The following is a 23,684-nucleotide window of genomic DNA, read 5'->3' as shown; positions in this document are numbered from 1 at the left end:
TGGTTACAGTAAAGATTAAAATCATACATTGAGCGTTCTCAATATTAACTCTATAGCTCTGAAATCTGAGTTAAGCCTTCAGGTATTTCAGGGTGGTATTAAACATTATACAGGCCTGATCTGTAATGATTGCCTCCATTGTAATGCTGTACTGTGGGCATTTTATTTCTCAGAAAATGTGTGTGTGTGACACACATGTGTTTGCTAGGCTAGTTGTACTGCAAGTGTCTGGGCTTTCTGTATCCATCTCCCATTTCTCCTCAGGAATTCTGGAATTGCAGAGGTATATTCTTGAATTTTAAAGAGCTTGTAGGGACCAGAACTCAGAGCTTCATACTTACATAGCAAACACTTCACTCATTGAACTGTCTCTCCAGGCCACCAATAGGCATATTCTTCATGTGAATTAGAAAAGGGACAGAGAGGTCAAAGCTTTGCTTGAGTGCTTACGTTTATATTCCCTTCCTGCCACCCAGTGACTTCCTGCTCTTTTGAGAGATTAATGCTGTGCTTAAATTGGATATTGTTTTCACCATTTCTCATTCCTGGTAATGAACTAAGTTGGTGAGTCTCTTGAGGCTGAGGGTAGGGGGTCATTTAGACATGGCTCCTACTGAACAAAGTTTATCTCATCCAACAGATGGCGCTATGTTGTCAGCTAGTCACACACTTTAAACTCACATTTTAAAAAGTAGACACCAAAATCAAAACTGCTATCTTTTTTTTTTTCCTCCCTCAAGCAGAGTTTATGAAACATTAATCAATTCAGAGAAGCTAATAAAATGCCTGGAAAATGGATCCCAATGTTACTTAAATTATGGCCGTTTATCAGTAAACAGAAGGAATTTATGGGCCAGGTATTGGAGTATACACAAAACGAAGCTGGTTAAAATAGACTTGTTTCCTGATAATGTCTGGAGACATTTTAATACATACTAGGTTTTAATTTGTCACTGAATTGGGGGAAAATTTGATTTTTTTCTTTCAATGAGTCTAGTTTGACAATCTTTATGTTGAAATCGAAGTCTATGCAACAAATTCATTGATAAATAATGGGCTGGTCTCTTCATTCTGGTCAGTGAAATAACAACAACAACAACAACAACAAAAACCGAGTGTATTTCTACCACAGTAAACTAATATTTATTTTGTTCTAAGTTAGAAAAACATTGTAACACCTGGGCCCCTCATTTCCTTCCTTCCTTCCTTCCTTCCTTCCTTCCTTCCTTCCTTCCTTCCTTCCTTCCTTCCTTATTTAATCACTTTACTGCTCGATCTCTAGCCCCTTCCCTCCTCTACTCCTAGCCCAGCCCCTATGCCTTCCTCTTCTCTCTTCCTTCCTCTCCTTCATCCCAGAGAAGGAGAGTCCCCCTCCCCCAGGGGCACCACCCGACCCTGGCACATCAATCACAGCAGTGATAGGCACATCCTCCCCCACAGAGGCCTGACAAGGCAGCCCAGCCAGGGAAAAGGGATCCAAAGGCAGGCAACAGAGTCAGAGAGAGCACCCTGCTCCTGTCTTTAGGAGAGTAAGCTGCATATCTGCTACATGTGCACAGGGTGCCCGGGAAGAGTTCATGCATGTTCCTTGGCTGGTGGTTCAGACTCCTTGAGACCCCAAAAGCCTATGTTGGTCTGTTCTGTAGGTCTTCTTTTGATGACCTTGACCCCTCTGGCTCCCTCAATCCTTCCTCCCACTCTTCTACAAAACTCCCTGAGCCTGGCCTATTGTTTGGCTGTGGGTCTGTGCCTCTGTTTCCATCAACAGTTTGATGAAGCCTCTCAGAAGAGCACCTGGGTTTTATCCGACCATGATGAAGACATAGAAAAGACCTAGGCTTAGAGAATCCCAGAAGATGATATCTACCATGTATTCTGAAAGGAACTACGTGGTTAGACAGGCTGAAGACCTTGAAACTATTTCCTGGTCACTCATATGTCGGGTAGAATAAGTTCTACATTTCACAAAACTCAAAGCTACTCAATGTGAGATGAGCAATACTGCAAGTAGGAAAGTTGGATATGGCGAGCACTTATTCGATACAAGGAGCTTCAATACAAGGAGAGATGTTTATCTCTACTGTCCCTCATGTTCTCTAATAAGAGAGATAAACATCCACATGGTTAAGGGCACTGATTGTTCTTTTAGAGTACCTGGATTTAATTCCCAGTGCCCAGTTCATGGCTCACAACAGTCTGTAACTCCAGTATTAAAGAATAAGATGCCTTCTTCTGACCTCCAAGGGCACTGCACACATGTGGTATACAGACATACATGCAGGCAAAACACCCACATCTACAAACAATGAAATGAAAAAAAAATGGATGAAATTTAGGAGACATGTAGGGAGAAGCCTTGGGAAAATTGGAGGGGAGAATGAAGCGTATAATCATAATACTTTCTTTCCAGGTATGGGTATTCTCATAGAGAAAATAAAATACATTTGAAAGAAGGGACCAGGATCCATCAGTGATAACTTGGGGAAAGCAGATGTTTTTGGAGAGTATTTGTTGAACAGCAAGTAAAGTTGCTACTATTTGGATGAGATGTAATTTCATTCTTGCTAATTCTCTGGCTACATTTAGTGCAAATGTCCTTCCTTTGGAGGAAGGACAGATAAGTCTTTATTATGCTTTTATTTATTTAGGAGCTTAAGAAAAGCTTCTGCCTGAACAGGGATTTGAACCCTGGACCCTCAGATTAAAAGTCTGATGCTCTACCAACTGAGCTATCCAGGCTCTTTTGGAAACAGATGATTTTTTTTAAGGCTTAACATTTTTCAGTGTGAGATGACACAAATTTATGAATAAATATAGATTTAATGTTTATCTGGTACTTTTAAAGCCTCTTAGACATCAAGTCTGATTTCCCAAAATACAGTGTGATACACCAAGCTAGGAGTTAGGACACACAGGTTTAGTTCCTTCTTTTCTCCAGACCCATGTTTTTCTAGTGTAAAGTAAAGTAGAAACGATTATTCCAAAGTCCCCAATAGCACTAAAAGTCTATTATTATTTCCTTTCCCTAATGCTGAGCATAATAGATGTCATAAAATTTAATGACCTCATTAACACAAGTGGTAAATTATATTTTACTATAAAAAAGCTGAGTTATACTATTCAGTAAGTTTGTAAAAAGACTAGTGGATTGCAAGTGTTTTTCTGACCTCATAAGAGTTTGGGGAAATAAATTTGAACTAGGAAGAAAGATTCAGCTTCATTTGTGGGGAGTTTGGCTTCTTCCGCTTTGTTCCTCCTCCATAGATATTTATGGGTAGTTTCCCTGTGCTTGGTATGTCACAGACTTGCTGATAGAGCGGGCAAAAGTCACACTGCTGCACTGCCTCTTGATGTTTACAACATAAAAAATAAGTGGATTAAGAAGCAGCAAGAGCATGGAAAGATGCATTCAGTGAACTACTGACAGGCATTCAGAAATCACAGTCTTCTCTGTGTTCTTCAACCTATCCATCTTACCTTTCCCAGGAGGCTTAGAGTTGGCTTCATCATGTTCTCAAAGTCCCTCCCATCAAAGGGAGCATCTGTTCGCAGGGCTTGCATTTGTTTCCCAGAATTGCTGTCATAAAATGCTCTCCCATGATTTAGAGAAACATGGTTATAAACTTGTCTTCTCTCTTCAGATGGCCTTCTCTCTATGTCTTTGTGGTATCTTTCTGGTAAGTCTTTTTACTCAGGACCCTTACTCAGCATAAAAGACCCCACCTCAATTGATTACATAAACAATCGTTCTATTTCCAAACCAAAGTCAAATCCATCGTTTCTTGGTTGTCACGATCATTTAGAAGATACTGTTCAAACAAATATATTTCTTTAAAAACTAGTGGCCTGGGAAAACAGGATACGTGAAGGAAGAATGTAGGAAGAGATTTTGATAATAAAATTTACATGTGTTTGGATAATCATTCACATGTTATATGTTTGCTAAAAGAAATTATAGAGTTGTATGTGTGTGCATTTGCAGTGATGTTTCCATCTGATGATTTATTGTACGCAGCCAATTCATAGATAGTTGTATTATGTGATGATCATGGGTAGTCGGAACCCTGGACGTACCTAGATTTCATATGCACTCTCCTACGTCTGCTATGTCAGGACAAAGTGTCCTTTTCAGCCTCTTGTTAATCTTTCAGAAACAACACCGAAATTGTTAAGGGAGAAAAGTCACAGGAAAAGAAGACACATAGTTGGAGTATTCTTGGAACAAAATAATTAGCCTTAGAATTACTACAAATATGAAGAATTCTTGACAACATAATGGCTCCACTAAATTCCTTCCCAATTTTCCTCAATTCAAAATCAATTTCATATTTGCTTATCTTGCCATTAGGAATGACATGTTTAATATGAGAGTTTTAAACAATGACAGCATGAAATCCTTTTATGATAGATGTGCTGTTAAGCCCTCAAAACACAAAACAAACTTTTAAAGACAAGATTTATGTTCATTCTATTTATTCAGTCCTTGTTGAATTTTCATTGAGAGAGATTTTGCTTTTGCAAAATGTGAAGAAATTTGGTATTCTAAAATCTTAGGCATTTGCTATTCACAGATAAGAAGAGTCCAACTGTGAATTTTTAACTGAATATGTTCTCTCTCACATAGCTGAAATTTCCTTTCTTCCTTCTCTTGATTCACCTCCTGTATCTTCCCTCCTCAGTCCTTTCTCTGATGTCCCCTTCTTTCCTCATGTTCATCCTGACTTGTGTTATATCTCTCACCTCTGTTTCCCCCTGTCTCATCTCTCTTTCTTTGCCTCTGTCTCCATCTCTTTCCTTCCCTTTGACTTTGTCCTCCTTCTTTTTGTTCCTTCCCTATCCCACTACTGGTCTAGAAATAGTCTAAAGTGAAGGCTCAGGGAATGTTAGTATTTTATTTGTAAAACTGATCTTAAAAACGACAGTAGACAGAATCCAAACTTTTCATTAAAAATAAACCTCCATCTAAAAGTTACTTGCTTAAAGTGCTTGCATAAAATGGAGTTTTAAAATGAAAGGGTAGAAGATGAAATCGAGGCTAAAACCAGATTTTTCTGGATTCACTCAATCTGTTTAGCAAATATGGGACAGTAGAGCCAAGGCCAGCACACTATGGGGACATTATTAATTCCTCTGTGCGACAAGTCAGGAAACAATGACACCTCTGCACAGGGGAGGGTTACAGAAATAACAATTGCTTACTTATCCTTATTAATAATCGCCGAATGGATGCTTACCTCACAGATGTCTGGAACTCATCTTATATCAACCATAATCTTAGGCACAGAGAGACCTTGAATCCTCAGTGAGTATGATTAGATATCTTCGAGGCTTGGATTTTGTCCCCTCTCCATCTGATATAAGATCTTTAACAAAGTTCCACGGAAAAACGGAGGTTAATTTCCTGTGTCACTTCTTGTGGCTTTTTCCTGTTATTGGGGTTCTACCCTGAAATTTCTTGCCCATAGCTATGACCTGAAGTGTTCTTTTCTAACTTTCCCTTTGGTGGTTTCAATGTCTCCAAGTTTTAGATTAAGGTCTCTGATCCAGTTTGAATTAATTTTTGTACAGAGTGAGAAATGTAGATATAATTTGATTCTTTGCAGGCAGATATCCAGTTTTATAAGTATGTTTTGTTGAAAAGACTGCCATTTTGTCCAGCACATTTTTTGACACCTTTGTCAAAAGTTTAGGTATCTATGTCTGTGTGGATTTATCTCTGTATCTTCTGTTAAGTTCTCTTGTTTTTCTTTTTTTCTTTTTTTTTTACTTTGTGCTGCTCACTACCAGGTTGTCTGCTATACAGTTTGAGATCAGAGAATGTGAGGCCTCTAGTTGTATTCTTTTTGCATGGAATTTCTTCAACTCTCCATGGTATTTATTTTTCCATACAACTTTTAAGATTGCTATTTTCTATTTCTGTGAAGAACATTAGTCAACTCTTTACATGGATTTCACTGAAACTGCAGATTGTGTGATTTATTCTGCCAATACAAGAGCGTGGAAGCCCTTTCCAAACTTTGGTGCTTTTTGTAATTTAGTTTTCAGTGTTTTAAAGTTGTTTTGTTGTGAAATATTGTGTTCTGGATGTGATGGAACCATTGCACCCATGAACTCACAACAGCAGTAGCTGTGTGCATGATAGCAGTCGTATTTGTCAGTGGTATAGCCACTGCTAAGTTATCCTTACTTGAGTAAATTGTCTCCACCCCCATGCTCATGTGAATAACACTAATTAAACGAAGTGGGCTGTGAACAATCAAAAAGACCAGGAAGTAAAAGGGAAACTTGTTAGAAGGAGGAAGGTATTTATTGGGAAAAGGGAGGGAAACAAGAGGACATAAGACAAGGAATATTATGCTTATTGCACTTGTTTATATATGTGTGTAGGAAAACTGTGAAAGAATAAATAAAAAAACCCCAAAGTTCTAAGTTTACTGTACAGGAAGAAGAAAGGAAAAGCAATCACTAAGGCCACGAGAGGAGCAGCATGGAACATGTTCATTCCTAAGTTGACCATGAAGATTCTGGCTGAGTAGATATTTGAAATCTACTCCTTTCCCAAGGAGAGGAGCAGAAGCCAAAACACAGTTGAGAGAGGAATTAGTTCTAGTCTTCTGCAGCACGATAGGGTATCTATACTCAGCAATAGGTTATTATGTATTTAAAAAGAACTAAGGAATAATAGGTAAAAGGTTCCAACCCATAGAATGGCTGTGGGGGACGAAGACAGGATAATTACTTTGATTTGATCATTACACAATATACACAGACAATGTATACATTAAACAATGCACACATATCATGCATATCATGCTATTGCAGCCTGCAAAGAAATAGCATTGTTTGTGTTGTATGGGGATTAATTTCAAAAGGGATCCGACGTAGTGTCCTTTCCAAGTGTGTGGAAACACCTTTGTAACTAGACTATGGCGCACCAATACTTTTGAATACTCACTGTGGTCTGTCTGATGCTGTCTCATTGTTTTTCCTCATAGAAAGTTTATGAAGCAAATATTATGTCCATCTCATAGATGACAGACAGCATTGGGCCTATGAGGTGTACAGCAACTTGCCCTAGAGAAACCTTGCTAGCTGTATAAAAGCTAAGCATCCCTGAAGCTCTTGGCATCCGTCTGTCCTTAGGACCCTCCACTAGACCCATGGTAGTAAAATCTTCTCTCATAGGAGCCCATGTCCAGAGTTTATGCATGTAACTTCTCATGAGAGGTTTGTTCCAGCCAATATTTATCAAATGCCAACAGCATACGTGCCATTTAATCCCCTTTGCCTCTCCAAGCACCAATATCACACAGATATTGCTTGCTTCTCTTTTGTTTATCTGTTCTCTGAATGTGATGCATTAATGGTCTCCCGAGATTTGACTTTAGAACAATAAAAATAAGCTCAGAATTCGAGAGTGTGCAATTTACTTTTTCTTTCTTTCTTTTTTTCTTTCTTTCTTTCTTTCTTTCTTTCTTTCTTTCTTTCTTTCTTTCTTTACAAAAGTAAGAGGAAGTTGATGTTATTAAGACCACAGACTTTAAAACTTAGTTACTGCAATTTACTCCATACTGTCCACTATAAGGACTAATAATTGGCATCAAGCTAATGGATTCATTGTTTGTACGTATAGTTAGAGTTATTAAGCAATGGAATCCCATATAAACATAGGCTCAAAACCACAAATTTCAAAAAAAGAAATGCTCTGGGCAGTGAGTAGGAACAGGAAATTCAGAGTGCTCAAAAGTGTCAGTTTGTTATCTGTGTGAAAGAGAAAGCATTCACGGTGGTATGACCAGATGATTGGTTGTAGATTTAAGGACATGGGGAAATATACCTGCCTACTCGTTAATAATGAGCTTCATCCCACATGGTACCCACAGCACACTGACAGACACTGGGCAGCAAGTTCTGTAAGGAACACTTAATGTCTTGTACATCACAAATGCACCAAGAAAAGGTTGCAGGATGCATAGTCTATGTGAGGTGTAAGTAATCTTGATTTGAGCTGGTCGAAATTGGATCTGGGTTAAATGCATCGGTTAAACTGTAAACTATTTCTCCTTGTAAGGCTTATCACCACTGGTTTTAAACATTATTCCCCAGACAAAGAAGATGTTTTGCAACAATGCACTTCTAAAACTCTTTGCTAGTAGGACAGACCTATGAGTGAATACACACGACTAAGGTACATGTATACACAAACACACCATACACATCACAGACATGCTAAAACCTACATATGCCATCAAACATGTACTCTACTCACATAGACACATACATCCCACACCACACACCAAATGCATGTACACCAGACACACAGCATGCACACCAAGCACATACATACTGCCAGACATACACGAAACACACACACCAAACACACAGGCACCACACACCAAACCACAAAAACACAAACATACATTCATTTTCACTGTAACAATTTAAAGAATATATTTACTTTTTCCTCTTTAAAATATGGTATATCTTTGTTCCCAGAACAATTTGAAGGATCGTCAAAACCTAAAGAGAAAAAAAATTAATTTTTCTTATGGTCTCACTGGTTTTAACTGTATATTTCTTTTTTTTTTTTTAGAGAAAAACAAGGGGAGATTAAAAGTAAAGCTCTTATAGTGGCTTATAATTATATGTAAATTTATTACATTTCAATTTGTCAAAAGGTCACACTTGTGTCCTATGATATTGAATGATACTTTTACAGTACTTAAATTAACTGTTCATTGAGTGGTAAATAGTACTAGTTATAAAGATATGAAGACTTTAGTGTGGAGAACTCTCCACTTGAGAATAAAATCCTATGAGAGATAAGCTTTTTTTTTCTGACCTTTGTTCTCTGTGAAATACCACAAGACCTATTATAAAGCCAACATCTTTTATCTTTTCAAATTAAGTCCCCCTGTATCAAGTCTGATAAAGATGATCTAAGTAGCTGGAAAAAGCACAATTTTATCTTCTCCGAGTTACATTTATTGAAATGAATGTTCTTTCTCTTCATGTTTTCTTTTCATTTAAATAACTATGGTTTAAAGTTGATTAACCTCCATGATGATTAAATAAAAGGGCACACAAATTAGAATAGATTTTCTCATAAGAAAAAATAATTCTAATCTTCAAAGAAAAGAACTGCCAGATCTCTCTCTCTCTCTCTCATATATTTATATAAGAGATTGTGGAAGGTCTCCTTTCTGGATTCAAGCAGACAAGTGCACAAATCTTCAATAGGGAAAAAAGATGGTTGTAAATAAAGGACTCTGGGAAAAATGAGGGGATTCAGCGTTTAGGAAGCCATGTCAGAGTCATTTGTTAGTATTTTCCAGAAAGACTCTTGTCATTAGAAAGATTCACAGCATGGGTTTGGAGAGATGGAGGGGGGAAGAGTACTTTCTGAGCAAGCTTGAAGATCTGAATTTGGATCTCAGCCCTTGTGTAAAATAGCAGGCATGACCATGCACATGTCTAACTCCAGTGGTGTTAGGGTGGAGCCAGGGTTTCTGGCTGCCAACGTGTCTGAAAAACCCAGTTCAATTTCAAGGAGAGACCCTGATTCAAGAGAATATGACAGTGATAAAGGAGGATCCTGCCCTCTAGCACCTGCAAGTGAGCAAGCAAAGAAAGTGGCACAAAAAGTATATATGCACCATATACATATGCTATATGCATGCAAATAGATACCGCCACATTCATAGGAATATGCATGCACATGTTCAGATCTGCAGTAAATGATGAGATCTAGTTGATGAATTTTCCTTAAATACATGGCATTGTTGTCTGTTCTAGTTTTATTCTGCTTCTGTGACAAATACCATGACCAAAGGCAACTGGGGGGAAGGAAAGAAATCATGTGGCTTACAGATTACAGTCCGTCTCTGGGGGAAGAGAAGGCAGGAACTCAAGTAAGAACTGGAAGCAGAAATCATGGAGGAGTGCTGTATGCTATCTTGCTAATGGACTCATGCTTAAGTGGCTTTCTTATATAGCCCAAAACCACATGCATGGAAAACTGTGCCCTGAAATAGAGATTTCTGGACTCAGTTTTGTCATGTGATATTTTGCTGCAAGCTGGAAATGTGATGTTTTGCCTAGGTTTGCTTGTGGGGCACATGATATTTTGCTCTTCCATCTGAGGGGTATGACTTTGGCTAGCTGAGAACATCCATGGATGGACTTTGAAAAGAGGACATATATAGAGGCCCAGGCAGAGTAAGGCACTGCTTTTTGGATTGACATTGCCACATTGATCTTCATGCCTCGACACTTCATATAGAAAAACGTTCCAGAGAGCTTCTCTGGGCAATCCAACTGGGTCTTGCGGCTTTTGCCGACTTTATTTTGCTAAATCTTATTGGTCTTTGGACTGGACTGATGGTGTCCTGATGACTGAGTCTGGTAATCCTCTAATGATCCATTGATCCATTGACTCTAATTAGAAAGAAGTAGATAAAAGAAGACAACAGCCCTCTACTCTACTAATCTACCGAAGGTGTGTGTGGGGGGTGCTGTTAGAAGGGAGGTAAAGGTGCTTAAAAACCCTAAATAAAGTGGATTTGCTGGAAAATCTAAGCCTACAGTGCCCTGCAGAGTGGGGTGGTTCTCCTTCCTAAAATAATAATCAAGAAAACCTGTGCTGTTGGTGTTCTGTTCAGGAAGTTTTCTCCTGTACCAATGAATTCTAGGGTATTCCCCACTTTTTTTTCTAGCCAAAATAATGTGTCTGGTTTTATGTTGAGGTCTTTGATCCACTTGGACTTCAGTTTTGTGCAGGGTGATAAGTATGGATCTATTTTCATTTTTCTACATGTAGACATCCAGTTGGACCAGCACCATTTGTTGAAGATGCTATCTTTTTTCCATTGTATGGTTTTGGCATCTTTGTCAAAAATCAGGTGTCCATAAGTGTGTGGGTTTATTTCTGGATCCTCTGTTCGGTTCCATTGATCCACCATTCTGTTTCTATGCCAGTACCATGCAATTTTTATAACTGTTGCTCTATAGTACAGCTCCAACAGCACAGGCTCTAAGAGCAACAATCAATAAATGGGACCTCATGAAATTGAAAAGCTTCTGTAAAGCAAAGGACACAGTCATCAAAACAAAGCTACTGCCTACAGATTGGGAAAGAATCATCACCAACCCTTTATCTGACAGAGGACTCGTATCCAGTATATATAAAGAACCAAAGAAGCTGAAAAGCAGCAAACCAAGTAATCCACTTAAAAAATGGGGAACAGAGCTAAACAGAGAATTCTCTGTAGAGGAATATCGAATGGCAGAGAAACGCTTAAAGAAATGTTCAACCTCATTAGCCATTAGGGAAATGCAAATCAAAACAACCCTGAGATTTCACCTTACACCCACCAGAATGGCCAAGATCAAAAACTCAAGTGACAACACATGCTGGAGAGGTTGTGGAGAAAGGGGAACCTTCCTCCACTGCTGGTGGGAATGTAAACTTGTACAACCACTCTGGAAATCAATCTGGCACTTTCTCAGACAACTAGGAATAGTGCTTCCTCAAGATCCAGCCATACCACTCCTAGGCATATATCCAAAATAGGCTCAAGTACACAATAAGGACATTTGCTCAACCATGTTTGTAGCAGCTTTATTTGTAATAGCCAGAAGCTGGAAACAGCCCAGATGCCCCTCAGCTGAAGAATGGATGCAGAAACTGTGGTACATCTATACAATGGAGTATTACTCAGCAACGAAAAATAAGGAAATCATGAAATTTGCAGGTAAATGGTGGGACCTGGAAAGGATCATCCTGAGTGAGTTGTCCCAGAAGCAAAAAGACACACACGGTATATACTCACTCATATAAACATACAACATAGAATAAACCCACTAAAATCTGTACATCTAAACAAACTAAGCAAAAGAGAGGACCCTAACTAAAATGTTCAATCCCCATCCTGAAAGGCAAAGAGGATGGACATCAGAAGAAAAAGAAAACAGGAATCAACCTAGGAACCTGCTACAGAGGGCCTCTGAAAGCCAGAAGAAGAAAACAGGAATCAACCTCAGAACCTGCCACAGAGGGCCTCTGAAAGCCTCTACCCTGCAGACTATCAAAGCAGATGCTGAGACTTATGGCCAACTGACAGGCAGAGTGAATGGAATTTTATGTAAGAAGTGGGAAATAGTAAGAGCTGGAGAGGACAGGTACTCCACAAGGAGAGCAACAGAACAAGAAAATTTGAACACAGGGGTCTTCCCAGAGACTCATACTCCAACCAAGGACTATTCATGGAGATAACCTAGAACCCTGATAATGCAGCCACTTCTGATGAGAACTGATAGACTAAGATCAGAAAGAAGGAGAGGAGGACCTCCCCTATCAGTGGACTTGAGGAGGGGCATGCATGCAGAAAGTGGGGGGAGAGTGGGACCGGGAGGGGAGGAGGGAGTCGCTTATGGGGGGGATACAAAATGAATAAAGTGTAATTAATAAAAGTTAAATAAAAAATTAAAAAAATAATAATAATCAAGAAAACCCCGCACATACATGCCCGTGAGCCAATCTGATCTTGTCAATCCTTTAGTTGAGACTCCCTTCTCAGGTGACTCTAGTTTGTGTCAAGTTAGCAGTTAAGCTAACATTTATAAGACATAACTGAGATCTTAGAGAAAACATGCATTCACTGGCTAAACCTCATGCAGGAATTTTGTCGACACATGAAAAGACGAGGCAGTCTGTGCACTGTGAAAAATATGCATGTTCTATGTGAAAGGTGCATGTGGAATTCTTTTGTGGACATTCCACAGCCCAGGCTCTGGCTTTGAAGAAACTGAGACAGAACCTGTCTCATTTAGCACTGTAGAGGGATATTAGTCCTTAAAAATTCTTGTTCAGAATCTCATCCTAATTTCATAGGTTGGTATGGCTATTGTAGTCTTTCTCTGAAAGAGGTTCATTATCTTGTTTATAGCTTAGAGAAAGTAGATAACAATGAAAGCAGGAGTCATTTTCTATATTCAAGATAGCATAATTCTGTAGGACCAGATATCAAATACCAGGATACAGGGTAAGATGTCAAGGGAGTGATGTACAGTTGCGTCTGTGGTGACAACATCTGCCCAAGTCCTCCTATCCTATCCATCGTGGCAAAGTAGGCGACAATTGAGACAGTCTGCTTAAGCTCACAGTTCCATAGCAGAAGGGGTGAAATGATTACAAAACCTTTGAGGCAAGTTCCGATTCTCTGTAAAAACTTCCATGTGGAGAAATTCTGAAGAAGCAGAGATCATTCTTTATTATTGGCCTGTGTTTTGAAGCTGGTCATGGCATGCTCAGCTATTGTCCTGATGCCATCAAACTCTCCCTGAGCACCCCAGATTCACAGTATTCGGAATGAACATTGACAATTTGGTGTGATTATTCCAAATGTAACCCTAGAGGCCACATGAACTCACACCTAGGTATCATTTTTGTCCCGATGCAGTCCTATTTGTCCACCTATTGGTGATTGGGATCATGTTTTTATATTCCTTTCCTGGCATTTATGACATCAAAACTCTCAGAAGGACATCTTCACTACAGATTTCATTTTTTATAGTATAATCAGAAAACTAAAGAAAGAGATTCTGAAAGTTTCCTCCACAAGACAATGAATATTTCTAGAAGGAAAAGAAGTATAAAAAAGAAATAGGAAGTGCCAATGAGGAGGAAACTTCCTGTTTCCTTATGCAAGCATTTCAAGTGAGGGCCAATGGACTGATTAGCATAGAGTGTGGGTTTATGTTCCTGCAACATAACCTAGTCTATTCTGCAGTTCATTAATTTTCTGGCTTTAGGATGGGATCATGTCTGGTCACTCCACAATTGTATTTCTATCATTCTTTTTATATATATACAGATTTGAAAGAATAATTTTTAAAGGGAGACAGATAAATATTATGGAAATTGAGACTTCTACTTATTTCTCACAATTTGTCCAGTGCCTCATAATTTTAAGATAATTTCAGTTTATTATTCAGCTAAATATCAATGAGCTATTAACTGCAATCTAAATGTGTCAGAAACCAATTCTTTCAGTTGGCAACACACTCAAATGTACAAGATTAATAACCTTTTGCTTCCCAGGAATCTATAGTACATTAACAACGACAAATGTGTTTATGCAAGATATTGTCTGAAGGTATTGGAAGGTTGTCCCAGTGAGCATGATTGTAATTATAATTATAAAACAAAAAGTAATAACGTCTCCAGGGTGTCCAAAAGTATTTCTTAAGAATATTTTGTGATTTTGATATGAGCTTCAAAATATTTTTATCTAGGACTGAAGAGAAGAGAAAGAGCAGTTTATCAAAAATATATGACAAAATATATTATAACCCATCCCCCCAAGCCCCTCAGAGGTTAGAAATCAGATGTGCAATCACCAATAGAGAAATTTAGAGAAAAGGGGGCTCTCTGTATTCACTCATTCGGTTTAAAGACACAGATTGTAAAGAGGAATTTGAAATTATGGATGAACTGATAGACCAAAACCCCCTTGTCAGTCACATGCTTAGCTACTCCATTATTTCCTGTGCTTAACTAAGGCACTGTCTGAGAAACAAAAGTAAGAATCTTGCTGCTGTGGAGGTTACTAGAGCCAAGAACAAGTAGAATTCTATTGCCAAAGTCCTTAATTAAATGTTCAGCTATGTGGACATCAGATAATTGCTACAAGAAGGTTGAAGAGGGACAGCTGGAAGAACCAAAGACAAGAGAGAGGGAGTTTTCAGAGTGTTATCTATATGACAGTAATAATGAAACACTTCACCCACTTCTTCACATTTTGTGATTCTGAAGAATGTGCTGTAGCCAGGAACCTGTCTCCAGCCCCAGTCTCCTGCCAAGCCTAAGGCAGAGGCTGCATACAGCACTGAGTTCTACATAAGTTCACAGTTATTCATGCACATGTAACAAATGTGTGTTGGCAGTAGTTTTTATGTCTATTTTATTTATGTTTCTTATGTCTCTTTCTCTCTTCTCCACCCCAATCCCTTCTAACACCCCAACACCAGGTAGAAGAGAAAGGAGGTTAGTTGGGAGAAGAGACAGAATTCTCTTTGGCTGCTTCCTGCTGGTTAGGGTTGTCAGGTTCCTTTAGGCAAGTCCAATCATTTCAGGATATCACCAACTTCTCATCCACCTGCATGAACAGCAACCAGGAGCAGCAAGGATGGACACCAGCAGCCTTCTTCTCAGAGCCCTCTTCTCTTTCTGAGCTCTGGCATTTATTCTCTCTGAGTCCTCAGATGCAAATGAGGATGGCAAAGAGCCCCTCTTAGAGCCTGCAGCAGGCAAACAGTCTGCTGCTGTGGGCAGTCTGAATAGATTTCATATCCTACACCTGGGATGAAAACAAAAACCTGTTTACATCCACAACAGTTGTGTATAAGTCATGCAGCATCAGTCTATTTGTTACGACTTCTGCAGACAACTGGATAGGGAAATGGAATTCAGGTAGTTTAAGAGAGCAACTCTGTATGTACCAGATCTCCATGTCTACTGAGGGTTTAGGAAATGATTCTTGTCACTGTGCTGGAGTATAGCGTATTGTCAGAATCCGCCTTTTCGAGCATGTCACACATTTGGAATCATACAGCAGCGCTTCTTTCTTAGCAATACTAGCTGAGGAGTTATCTGTGACTTCTTGCACCTGTTAGCTTATATCTTTTTACTGTGTGCTAAGTTTTGTATGATGGGACATGTCAGATCACCAGGGTAGTTGTAATTGTTTTAAGAGAATATGATCAGGATGGAAAGTGAATACATAAATAAATTAATAAAAATTAAAATAAAAGAATATGAAACTGAGTAGCTGTAAACAGGATATTTATTCTCTTTTAAAGTCTGTAGGTTGATCCTGGAGTTAGGATCTCTATAAAGTTGGTTCCTCCAAAGAAGGATCAGCTTTCAGTGGAATGGCCATTGTATTTTATCAGTGCCCTTTGATTCATAGGACATTATTCTGGGTGTCACCTCTGCCATGCTGTAACACACTCTCCTGTCTTTTCACTCCTCACTTTAAATACATAAGTCATATTGAATGAAGGTGCTGTTTTAAGGAAGCATGATCTCAGCTTAGCTCTTTGTATCTACAACAACCACCATCTCACACTTGGATTCTAGGAAGGACATGGAATTTGGGGAAGTTACTTTTCAATGCATGAGAGTTATAGTGGAGAGTTTTGCCTTATATCATAAAGCAGCGTGCTTATGCAACACACAGATCAGATTTATTAGGACTCTGTTGGTCACACAGGAATCTTCCTCAGAGGGGAAGTGTTGGAAATTCTAGGTCTGATTCTCTGAGAGTAACATTTGTGTTAAGTTATTTGGACAAAATTACATTACTGTTTACTGTCTTTCATTGTTTAATTTATTGGGCATACCATTTCATAATTATATATCTTTCAGTCACTAAATTTCTTTTAAAATTTTCATTTTCTCATGGAATGCTAATATCTGCTTCTATATGTAGATGAAACTAACATGATAAATTCTAAGACAGCAAAACAAAACAAAACAAAATGGAAGGAAGGAAGGAAGGAAGGAAGGAAGGAAGGAAGGAAGGATTGGAGGTAGTTAGAAAAGAAGGGAATGGAATAACACAAAATTACAAGATGATAACTGCTTTCTTTTGGGGGAAAAGAGCAGCTATGCTCATCTGACTACAGATGTTAAAGGATGCTCAGCTCCTGACCCACAGAGACTCACTCCTCGGATGACTCATATATAACTTGCTTCTATTTGTTTGGGTAGTTGACTGTAGTTAGCTAACAGCTCAATTCACTCGGGCTACTACAACAGAGTACCATGGATTAGGCATATGCACAAAACAAAGACATTTTATCTTTCTGCCACTCTAAAAGCTTTGATCTCAAGGTCAGCATTTCAGCCTGGTGGGGTCTGTAAAGGTCTGTTTTCTAGGTTATATAAAGATGGGCACTCTCCCAGGGTAGCTTTGTGTGCATGCGTGTGTGTGTGTGTGTGTGTGTGTGTGTGTGTGTGTGTGTGTGTTTAGGAGAAAACTTCCTGAATAGTACACCAACAGCCCAGGCTCTAAGATCAACAATTAATAAATGGGACCTCATGAAACTGAAACGTTTCTGAAAAGCAAAGAACACCATCAAAAGGACAAAACAGCAGCCTTCAGAATGGGAAAAGATCTTCAACAACCGTACAACTGACATTGGGTTAATATCCAGAATATATAAAGAACTCAATAAATTAAATACCAACAAATCAAATAATCCAATTAGAATGGGGTACAAAGCTAAATAAATAAAGAATTCTCAACAGAGAAATATCAAGTGGCTGAGAAACACTTAAAGAAATGCTCAATGTCCTTAGTCATCAGGGAAATGCAAATGAAAATGACTGTGAGATTCCATCTTACACCCATCATAATGGCTAAGACAAAAACTCAAGTGACAACACATGCTGGAGAGGATGTGGAGAAAGGGGAACCCTCCTCCATTGCTGGTGGGAGTGTAAATGAGTACAACACTTTGGAAATCAATCTGGTACTTTCTCAGAACACTGATAACAGCTCTACCTCAAGACCCAGCTCTACCACTCTTGGGACTATATCCAAAAGATGTTCCACCATACAACAAGGGCACTTATTCAAGTATGTTCACAGCACCCCCCCAAACTGGAAACAACCTAGATGTCTCTCAACCAAAGAATAGGTAAAGAAACTGTAATACTTCAACACAACAGAATACTATTCAGCTATTAAAAACAAGGACAACACGGGATTTACAGGAAAATGGAAAGATAGGGAAAAGATCATCCTGAGTGAAGCAACCTGGACTTCAAGAAATACAAGCATGGTATATATTCAAATATAAGTGGACATTAGCCATATAATACAGGATAACTATACTACCATCCACAGACCTAAAGAACATAAGTAGCAAGGAGCACCGTAGGAAGGATGCTTAATTCTCATTCAGAAGGGCAAATAGAATGGATACCAGAAGTGGTTGAAGAGAGGGAACAGTATGGGAGTCTACCATAGATATCCTCTAAAAGACTCCACCCGGCAGGGGTCTGAAGCAGATGCTGAGACTCACAGCAAAACTTTGGGCAGAGCACTGGGAGTCTTATGGAAGAATGGGGGCGGGGAATAGAAGGACCCAGAGGGGTCAGGAACTCCTCATGAAGACCAACAGAACAAACACATCTGGACCAAGGTGTGCCTGTGGGAACTGATCAACCAAGGACCATGCGCAGAGAGGACCTAAGCCTCCTGCTCATATGTAGCCAATTGGCTGCTCAGTTTCCATGTGGGTACCTTAGTAAGGGGAGCAGTGGTTGTCTCTGACATGAACTCTGTTGCCTGCTCCTCCATCACTTTTCCCTTTTGGGGTGTCCTTGCCAGGTCACAGAGAAAGGGGATGCAGTCAGTCCTAATGAGATTTGATAGGCTGGGGTCAGTTGGTAAGAAAGGAGGGCTACCTCTTTCTGAGGACAAGGGGAGAAGGATAGAGGAGAAGAGTGAGTGAGGGTGTGATGGGGAGATAAAAGGGAGGGGGCTATGAGGGGGATGTAAAGTGAATAAATTTAAACATTTTTACAGAAAGAAAGAAGAAAGAAAGATCTTTAAAAGGTAATTCTCTTCAAGAGTTTGTTTAGTGATAAAGTTTATGCAGAGTTCCAGCTTCAGACTTTTCATTGGACGAAGCCTTTCATACATCACACACATGATAAGGTTCATGCGAGGCTTAAATAAAATAATGAGTGGAAAGCACTGAAACTTTTATGACTCACAGGGAACAGTAAGCTTGGGAATTTCCATTTCTTAAATTAGCCCTTTCTAGCTAAGTGCAGAAAAAAAAAATGACTCTGTTCATGTTGCTCAAAGTTGCAGTTAGGAAAAAAAAATCATTATTAAAACCACTGTTTTCTGAGCTGCAAAATTTCTGCCTCCCCTGATACCTGCTGTGAGAATGAATTTGCTCTTTTGAGGGGGGAGGAGAAGTAACTTTTAGTGTGTGCTGAGATTAAAATAAATTTGTCCTTCTGTCCCCCTCTCAGTACATTCTGGATGAGACCATAATCTTTGTTGTACTTTTGCACATCCCTCCTGATTAAAAGAATGTTAGATTGTTTTGCAATAAATGATTATCATTACCTTTGCACACACCACATGCCACACATACATTCATGCACAGACACATGCACATATACAGAGACACACATGCACACTAGTGTCAGTTTCTCAAGTTGTGCATTATACATGAAAAATATATATATAATAGATAGATGGTAGGTAGATAGAATAACTTAATAAGAAAGTTGCCCTCAAGGTGAGTATTTATATGCTCATTCATAAAACATGGATTTACTGAACCTCATGATCTGCCTAAAATACTGCAACTCTGACTATGTAATGTTAACATTTCATCAGAAAGAAGCAGGCAGATTGAAACCACACAAACCAAGGTTGCTAATACATCTAAATGGAATGCTATTTTGATCCTGGAATATACAGTTGAGTGTTAATAAACAATACAATCTCCCTCGAAACCCTTGGGATCCTGTGAGGGACTGTCTCATTAATCATGATCTATTCTTTGTGACTCACACAGGGAGCTAACGTGCAAAGGAACATTTTCTGTTTTTCCCCATTGGCCCAGCAAATGGAAAGGTCATTAGGTGTTCATATGGAACAGTGTGTGGCACTGGGGACGTGGGCTCCGCTAAGGGATGGAACCCAATTACTTTCTGTAGCAAGACGAGGTTTCTCTTGGCATTTTTGCTCTAAAACACAAAGTTTCATGCTCTGTTTGGGATTCTTCTTAACCTCCAGGCAAAATGTACTCTATTCTCTGATGAAGTTGCTACTAAACAAATATATATGTGTAAAAATATATATGTGTGTACAAATAAAAATAACATACATATATTCTAGTTGAGAGGAAATTAGAATAAATATGTAGTTCATTATTGATGTGACCATAATGAATATACATTTTCTTTCTTTAGACCTATCAGCCTGGAGTCTGGGAGTGGAGCTTTGGATCTTATACAGAGTTTGCATTGACTATGACTCAAGAATTCATCAGGAACAATGATTCCTAATGACAGTCAAGGCTTTAATACTGAAAGTATTAAAACTAAAACTTCATTAATTACTTCATATTGAAGTATAAATATGCCTAATTCTTCCTATTTTACACTATATACGCTTAAAATGGTGGTTGTCACAGATTTGGGAAAGAGAAGCAGTGTGTGTGTGTGTGTGTGTGTGTGTGTGTATATTCAAGAAAGGGTTTCATTATGTAGGCCAAGTTGGCCAGAAACAAAGTTTGTGGTCCAGGCTAGCCTTGAACACCTGATGGTTCTGCTTTGTTCCTTTGAGTGTTAGGTTCACAGGTGTGTGCCACAAACCTACTCACATGTATGTATATTAATGAGTTCATATTAATATATGAATACCATTATTTCCAGGCAATGGATTTCATGATGAAATTCTTATGTACACAATGTATTAAATAATTTCCTCATCATAATTCTTATCCCTCTTTGCCTTTCTCTTTGCCTTCCATACCCCTAATACATTTTCTTTTATTTTTTGTTTTTTTTTGAAAATCCAACAAATCCTGTATATGAGAGAAATCATGAGTGCATTCCTTGATTTTGTTTATTTTGCTTTGCACGATGAAAACCAGTTCCATTCATTTTCCTGCAAATGACATAACTGTAGTCATTTACATAGCTGACAACAGTCCCATGTGTGTATATGTGCTTAGCATTTTTCTTATTCACATATTCTATGATGGACAGACATCTAGGTTTGTTCTATAACTTGGCATAACAAACATCTAGGTTTGTTCTATAACTTTGTTCTATAACTTCAAATAGAACAGCGAGAAATATGGACCTCAGTATATCCATGTTTAACTGACTTGGAGTTCTTGTGTACATGTCTACAAAAACTGTAGTTGAATCATAGTATAAGTAGCCTTGTTTTAAATTATTTAAGAAACTTCTGAATTGACAGACTTACATTCCAAGTAAGTCCTGCAGGCTGGACCTTTCCTGCACATCCTTGCTACTACTTTGTGTTTTCGTGGTGATAGCAATTTTAGTTAGACTGAGCTAGAATCTCAATGCATTTTTTCTTTTTTTTTTAATTTTTTAAGTTTTTTTTTTTTCAATGCAGTTTATTCAGGAACCTTGAACAATCATCTGACCCTGGGGAAAGCCAGCCCACAGCTTAAATAGCCTCTGGGTAGCCAACCCCAGCATGCCACGTGGGCAATGCAGATAGGTCCACATACATGGAAGCAAGCCAGATCCTCAGCCTTAGCCAAATGTGGAGTTGTTTGTGACAGAGAGCACTCACCATCGAGAAGGTGGAAGGCGGAAACCAGCTCCATCTTTAAGGCACGGCATTACGCAGCTCTCTACAGTTCCCCCTTTCTGTTTTAGACGCATCAGGCAAGAGTAGAGGTCTGATCTCTGATATTAGAAATAAATTGGGACTTTGTACTGATGTTCATTTAGGTGTCATCCACCCAAAGGGCATCAGACCCGTCCGATACCTTTTTCTCAGAGGCGGGACCTGGGGCATCAACCCGCATGCAATCAGACATGCTCTTCTCTGGGTCCAAAGCGGCGGACCCTGAGTGCAGTGCTTAGCCTCGCATCCTGAGCAAAACATTTTAGCTTTTTATGGTAGCCAACCATGCTTGGGGAGAATGTCCTGCTTCAATGGCTGTAAAGGCCTGAATGATCATGCTGCATTACGCTATTGTGAGACTCTAATCTTGCATATATACCACAGGCAAACCAAGGAGACCAACACCAGAAGGCCTGCTAACGCTCCCATGCCCGCCCATTCCTTCAGATGATTCATGGCTGCAGCAATCCATGATGATAATCCTGTGGCTAGTCCTGCGTCCACTCTGGTAGAATTTACCATGACAATGGCCACTCTCAGCTGCTCCATCGTAGTATCGAATTCTCCAGTCCAATTACCTAAAATATAGCTAGACAATTGTTTAGACAGATTTGCAGCACAGGGAAAATTCTCATGTTGTATGCTAGTGACTCAAAGTCCAGCATACTTTCATTGACAGCCAAGTTGAATGATTTGCCATAGGGTATCAATTTGCTCCTGCACGAGGTCAATCCTCTGATTGAACACCATCAAGCCTCCTTTTAGTTGAGCATTAATTCCTTAAGTACATCTAAGGCATGAGCTACATTGGTAAAAGGTTATTCAGGGTCTGAGCAGTCTGTACAGTATGACTCCTGGATAATGCTGCGGTGGTAGCTCCAACAGCCGCCAATGAGATGGCAGTAATAATGGCAGCTGTAATTCCAAGATCCCTTTTCTGTCTGAAGAGAGTCATAGCGTGAGGGGCATCAACGGGCACAGGCACCCAGCGAGGCATGCGAGTAACCAGCTAGTAAATTTACTAGCCTTTCAGCATTGCGCAAAAAAGCAAGTATCATCACCACAATTACTTGGCTCTATCTGGTTAATAATGAATAAAAATGGGGGATATAAACAAACAGGTGTGGGCTTATAGGAAATATTATGAGCAACCTTAACCCCCTCGTTGGAACATCTTGCCTCAGTTATAGAACTAGCAGTGGTGGTGTCCGAGGTCTGAGTAGGTTCAGGAGACCATTGCCCCCAGGGGCGAGACGTGCTCCATGTAAATTGACTAACTCCATGTTTTCCTCCACTTTTGAAAGTCATTTAAGGTTAATTTTTTAAGTTTATAATAAAATTATAACTCTTATCCCTTTCCTTTCCTCCCTACAAGCCCTGTCAAATTACCCTTTCCCATTCTCCTTCACACTCCTGACCTCTTTTTTTTCACCAATTATTACTGCATCCATGTATGCATATGCATATGCGTGTGAACTTATATTCCTAAATATAACCATTTCTGTCCAGATAATGTTACTTGTATGAATGTTTATCAGAATTGACTATTTAGCAGCAGACAACCAATTTGTGTCCTTTTCCCTGGGGTAGACCACTTTTTCTGCTCCCAGTTTTCTTCAGTTATGTTTATTTCTTCTGTGTAGGGTTGAGGCCTCATGGGCTTTGACCCATTCAGTTTGATATGTTCGTTGGTAGCATCCTTTTCAGCTCACGTTTGGGTGGTCATGTTTGTGAGACTTTAATGGTGTAGCTTCTGATGCTGCTGGGAGACACAGTCTATGGCACAGTCCCCTATCCTCTGGCTCTTATAATCTTTCTGTCCCTCTTCCACAATGTTTACTGAGCTTTAGGTGTATGAGGGTTTTGTAGCGGTGTCCACTGGGTCTGGGTGCCACAGCACTGCCTTTTGATTCGTTGTGATTTTCTGTGGTGGTCTCCTTCTACTGCAAAGAGATGTTTCTTTGATGAGGGGTGAAGACTATACTTATCTGTGAGTATAAGGACAAATATTGATAGGTTGTGACAATCTTAATGAACTTTTTTTCGTCTGGCATGATGATGTTCCATCCAAGAGCAAAAGAGCACCTAACAAAAACCCTAATGTCAGACATGAGACGCCCTCTTTTGAGTCATCGGCCACGGTTGTCCAGGATACCTCCAAAACATTAAGCCTGTTGCTTTTGCTCTTGGTTATACCCCTGGGAAGTGGAAGGCAAGTCTCTATTGTTTAAGGCATGTCAGAAAGAGAGCCTGCAT

General features: G+C 39.3%; 1 non-coding gene across 1 annotated transcript; it reads right to left on the bottom strand.

Moving 5' to 3' along the window:
• Positions 1–2,666: 2,666 nt before the first annotated feature.
• Positions 2,667–2,739, bottom strand: Trnak-uuu (transfer RNA lysine (anticodon UUU)). The gene has a single exon. It is a non-coding gene; the product is annotated as a tRNA-Lys (tRNA).
• Positions 2,740–23,684: the final 20,945 nt, after the last annotated feature.

This window comes from Meriones unguiculatus, chromosome 1, assembly GCF_030254825.1.
Source record: "Meriones unguiculatus strain TT.TT164.6M chromosome 1, Bangor_MerUng_6.1, whole genome shotgun sequence".
In the NCBI taxonomy this organism is placed as follows: Eukaryota; Metazoa; Chordata; class Mammalia; order Rodentia; family Muridae; genus Meriones; species Meriones unguiculatus.
Note: the sequence above shows the minus strand (reverse complement) of the source record. Positions and strands in the feature narration are given on the sequence as shown.